The sequence below is a fragment of the Equus quagga genome, chromosome 14, assembly GCF_021613505.1.
Source record: "Equus quagga isolate Etosha38 chromosome 14, UCLA_HA_Equagga_1.0, whole genome shotgun sequence".
Taxonomy (NCBI): domain Eukaryota; kingdom Metazoa; phylum Chordata; class Mammalia; order Perissodactyla; family Equidae; genus Equus; species Equus quagga.
This window is the reverse complement of record NC_060280.1, coordinates 22,267,591-22,273,118: the sequence shown is the minus strand read 5'-3', so window position 1 is coordinate 22,273,118 and position 5,528 is coordinate 22,267,591. Positions and strand designations below refer to the sequence as shown.

General features: G+C 36.1%; 1 pseudogene; it reads left to right on the top strand.

The window, feature by feature from the left end:
- The first annotated feature begins 1,121 nt into the window (after window positions 1-1,121).
- On the top strand, window positions 1,122-3,841 carry LOC124252239 (zinc finger protein 215-like; annotated as a pseudogene).
- The last annotated feature ends 1,687 nt before the right edge of the window (window positions 3,842-5,528 follow it).

Sequence of the window (5,528 nt, the reverse complement as noted above, 5' to 3'; positions counted from 1 at the left end):
CCAAATGATTCAGATGTACATCTAGGTTCAAGAGCCAGTGGTCCAAGTTTATTAGACAGTATAAGGTAAATTTGGATAGAAAATATAAAACCAAATTTTGGACAGCTTGACTAACTAGTTGAGACCTATGGATTTTAATCTATAAGCACAGGTAAGCCACTGGAGTGACTTGAGAAGTTGGGGGAAATTGTCAGGCCAAAGAAAGGAAGAGGTGGTTTGGCATGGGCTGGTCTCCAGGAGAGATGTAAACAGAGACCCAAGATTGGGATTATAGGCCAAGATTTAAAGTGTTCATTTTTGTTTTAGGTTAGAGACAGGAACAAAGTCTTGTAGAGAAAGCACAGTTTAAAAATTTTCAGCTATCTTACCCTGTTATTTTGTATCTATTAATTTTATACATAAGAATTTTTCCATCTCGAAACTTGTGAGTTTGGAATTAGTGGTTGTGAATAAGCCAATGATTTGAAACCTATTTAGTCAGAGCAAAAGAACAACAAATCATGAGTTGGTATTGTATGTGAAGATAAACAGTGCTGTTACCACTAAAATCAACAGATAAGAATGCCTATTACCATAATTATTTAATGTTGACCTGAAAGACTTAACTAATGAAAGAAAAATAAATGAAACAAATGAAAAATTTAATTAATAGAAAAGAAGAGAAAAAACTGTTATTTGCAGAGAACTTTCTACTTAGAAAATCCAAGAGACTCATTATCAAAATTATTATATCTGTCAAGAGTTTAAAACCAGATATAAAATAAAAATATTAGTAGCTTTCTTACATGTTAGAACTAAATGACTTAAAAGTAACAAAATACATGAAGGTGATTTTAAAAATAGGAGTAAGGAGGTTACATGAACAATGAGTTGTACAAATATGACAACAACAAAATTTATTTAGGGAAATACAGTTAGGAATTTTGCCATTCAATAAATACTGCTGGAACACTTACTGTTTTGGTTATCTATTGCTTCTAATAACTTACTCCAAAGGGTAGTGACTGAAAACAGCAATCATTTTATTAATTCTCACAATTTTGGGAGTTGACTTAGGAATTCTTACTCTCCATATGGTGTTGGCTGAGGATGCAGCGTTTGACTGAGACAGAATGGTTAAGATGGCTTATTACGTGACTGAAGTTGATGCTGGCTGTCACTGGGAACTGAGCTGGTCGTGTGAACCAGAGCACCTACATGTGGCCTTTCCGCGTCTCCTCAGTCTCCTAAAGCGTAGGCCCAGAAATGGCATGGTATCACTTCTGCCACATTCTGTTGGCGAAGTAGTCATAGGATCAGCCCTGATTCAAGGGGAAGAAAAGTAAACTCCCCTTTCTATGGGGAGAGTGTCAAAGAATGTGCAGCTGTTTTGATCTACTATAGTCTGTCAGCTGGCCACAAATTATCTTTAATTTCCCCCTTATTAAATACATTTACTCTTTCCTAAGACCTCATCTTATAATGGCGTCAAGCTCGAAGCCTAGGATCTTGTCATCAAAATTAGGTTCAGGTTTGGATGAGGTGCCTCTCTCTCTGAAGGCTGGTGAATTAAAGTGACAAGTCATCCATGTGCCCCCACACACCCAATACACAATGGTGAGCAGAGACAGGAAAACTGCAATTGATACTCCCATTGTATTCCTAGACTCTACCACAGGAGATTCTGATTTAATAGTCTAGCTTCCAGCTTGGGTATTGTACAGATGTGATCATTTCTGCTAGAAATTAGATTAAACCAGGATGAACTGATAGGTACTTGTCAAAGTTGGATGTATCAGTGGGGCTGCTTTGAGGTAAAAGTCATTTCATAAAACAAAATAATAGTACCTAAGGACAGATTAGATATGAGAAATAAAGAGCAATGGTTAGTCAAGATCTCTTCATGAACTCTCGTGTAAATATGAGTAGAACAGTGACTCACTCAACAAAAATGAAGACATTAAGGAAAGTTCTTTCCACATGGAAGATGATATTCTCAGGCTCTCATTTGTTGAGTTGGAAGAGAGTAGTAGGATATTCAAGTGGAGATGTCCTGGAGACTGGTAGAAACAAGGGTCGGTAATGTATGAAGATGCGATTTGGCTACCAATAAAATGTGGAAGATAAAATCATTAGATGCACCTGAAGTTATGTGGAGAAGGACAAAGGGCAGTCAGTGAAATTTGAATGTTTTAATTGCTAGAATATGTAGTATACTGGGCATATTTGTGCAGAAGCTAAGTGAGAAAGGAATTTTGGGAAGGAAAGTTAAACGAAACAGAAACTGAAGACAGGTGAAGAGAGAATCTAATCTTAATAAGAAAATGTGAAGTTTTGAGTTCTAGGAAATACAGAGAAAAATATCATGGCACTGTTGGAATCGGGAGTGGTTTTGAGCCCAGAAAAAGGATAATTTCCTTGCTACCTTATATTACAGTTTTTTCTGCCTTTCTTCAATACGGGGAACAATTGCAGGCTTATAGAAAATAGAGGCACTAAAATTGCAAGTCTGTTTTTAGCTGGTTAAGGTATGGTGCCTGTCAGTGTAGACATATTCCTAAAGATGTGACTAAGTTGGTATTTTAGTAAGGCTTATTTATTATTGGTGAGCAGCTTGGATTAAAGGAGACAGGACGCTAGAGAAAGGAAGATTAGGCATAACCTTCACAGACTAGTTTAGCACCAGTGATAATCTGAACTTTGAAATGCCACATATCTGAGTTCATGTGCTGATGTTTTATCCAAGCCCTATGTATTCTCATTATTCCTGAATAGATTTCCTCATATTTTATGATCGCCTAAACCTGTTTTGTAATATTTTTATCCAGTTTATTTCTTCTGTAATTATCCTTTTCTAACCTCACCTCACATTTCCATTCTGTATTTAAGACCCATAAAATATGCATTTACCCTGATATGGTTTAGCTTCTCTTTCCTAATTAGACAATTTCCCTTCTAGTTCTTGGAATTTTTTTTATTTCTTTTTAGTCAGGCAATTTTGGAAAACCAAGATTCAGTTCCAAAGCAGCGAATTTCTGGAGAAGAAACATCCCATGGAGTGATTATGACAAGACTGACCAAGAGTGGACATCCTTCTTTAGATGGCTGGAGAAGTGATGATTGGTTATATAGGAACCAGGAACACAGGAACATAAATTTGCTACATGAAGCTTTAATTCATAAGACAATCTACACTGAAGAGGGAGACTTTGAATCTAGTGCAAGTAAGAAAAGCTCTGATGTTAAGTCAGTTGACTCAATTTTTGATACACAACAAAGAATTCCTATGAGAAAGGGGACCCCAAGGGGTGATAAGTTTAAAACTAACTTCAAATTTAACTTAGACTCAGTAGGTAAGCAACATTCAGAGTATAATGAACGTGAGACTGCCTTGAGCCTCAGTATAGATATTCAATGCCCAAAAAGTCATACCACAATGAATTCCTATGGACGCTGTCAGTGTGGGAAAGCCTTCAGCCAGAGTTCATCCCTTGTTTGACATCAAATCATTCATGCTGGAGATAAACCCTATAAATGTAGTGAATGTGGGATATTCTTCAACTGATGTAAAAACCTTAATCATCAAAAAATTCATATTGAAGCAAAGGCCTATGAAGGCGATAAATGTGGCAAAGCATTTAGTAAGAGTGAAGACAGTAATAAAAATCCAAGACTCCATTCTGGAGATAATCCCTATGAGTGTAACTGTGGAAAATCCTTCAGCAGGAGCTCCTCACTTATTCAACATCAAATGATTCACACAGGAGAGAAACCGTCCAAATGTAAGGAATGTGAGAAAACCTTCTTCAGGGGTTCAAACCTTAAAAAACACCAAAAACTTCATAGTTATAGGACAAGGTGAGAGAACTCCTATAACAGGAAGAAATTTGGGATTACCTTCAGTCGGAGTGCAGAACTCATTGAACATCTGTGAATTTGTGCTAGAAGGAATCCTATGAATCTAGTAAATGGAAGAAAATATTTGTCGGAGTATTCTTTAATTGCTATAACAGAATTAATACTGGAGAGAAATCTGTGGGAGCCTTTCCTAGCCACAAGGGTTTCGAGTTAAATATATCACCAAAGAAGTGTGTGTCTGTCATTACTCTGATACCCATTACCATCATCTCTCCCTACTTCATAAATGGGACCTATGTCATACTTATATTCACTTGATCTATTGATGAAGTAGGTATTAAGGAGCCAAGGAATATCCTTGGAGTTGATATTTAGTAAAACTCAAATTTTCAGTTGTTATAAGGTCACAAGAAACCAGGAGCTTGCAAGAATATAGGAGGCACACATCTAAGGACTTAATTCTCTGAATTAATGGAGAAGACTACATGACAGCCAATTACTCCACCCCTGATAATATCCTTGGCTGTCCTGGTGCTGAGTCAGGACTAGAATTGAAAGAGGGTTATCAGCTGCAATGGAAGGTAGATATGTTGTTCTTAATCTACGTGTATTTTTCAATATCTGCATACTTTAAAGTCTCTTTGGGATCTAAGCTGTAGAGACATCTGTAACCCTAGGTCTATCATTTATCCCAAACACTAAAAGGTTAAGTTTTCCTAGTACTGTGTGTGCCAGAATTTCCTCTTTGTTCTGTAAGCCTCTTCAGGATCCCAAAGGGTTCTTGAGCAAAGATGCTTACCTTATTCTGCCCAAAAAGTTCATACTGGAGACATTTCTAATGAATGATGATGGTGGCTCTTTGTCAGAGTTCATACCTTATTCAAAAGTAGAAAAGGTATATTGGAGTGAACCCCGATGATGAGTTAATAAATGTGGAAGATTATTCTATGTTCATTTGTTCCTCTTGTACTTCACAACAAGTTACGTTCTTTAGGAAAAAACCCTACACAAATAATAGTTATGAAAAGTCATATAAACCTAAGGGACTTGTAGATGATCCTAATGAGAAAAACAGTCCGAATGTAAGAAATTCTTGAGGTATATAGTTCAGTCATTTGTCAAAGAAATTAAATGTTTAATATAATGGATTCTGACATTCTAATTTTAGGTGTTCTGAATCTAATAGTTCACTTTTTTTGGTAAGCTGTGATTTTCTTTTGGGTGGATGAAAGATAAAAGTACTATTTTCATTTTTTGTCTTCTCTCAGCAGCTAGCTATTTGGGTCTAAGTAAAATGATTATTTTTTTCTCCTAAATCTCTAAGCCTTCTAAAAAATAGGTTTATTATTTACTAAGTTAAACATACATAGCTTCAAAGAATACCTTTTTAGAGTGCATTTAATGTTTACTACTTTAAGAGTATTTACAGGCAATTAACACTTTCCATGAGTCTTTTTCCGTAAACCTATTTATTTAATAAATATTTGAATTTTAGTGTGTGCATTCAAGGGTAGATATCTAAGCTGAAAAAATGTAGGCAGACTGGAAATTAGATAGTGTGTGGTGGAGGGTGAAAATGTTAGTAGAGATGATAAAGGAAAAATGAGTACAAAGCTACAGGGGGATGAGAGCATGGCATCAGGGAAACAGAAGTCCACTGATTGGAATATGGCACTGGAATAGAATGGAGC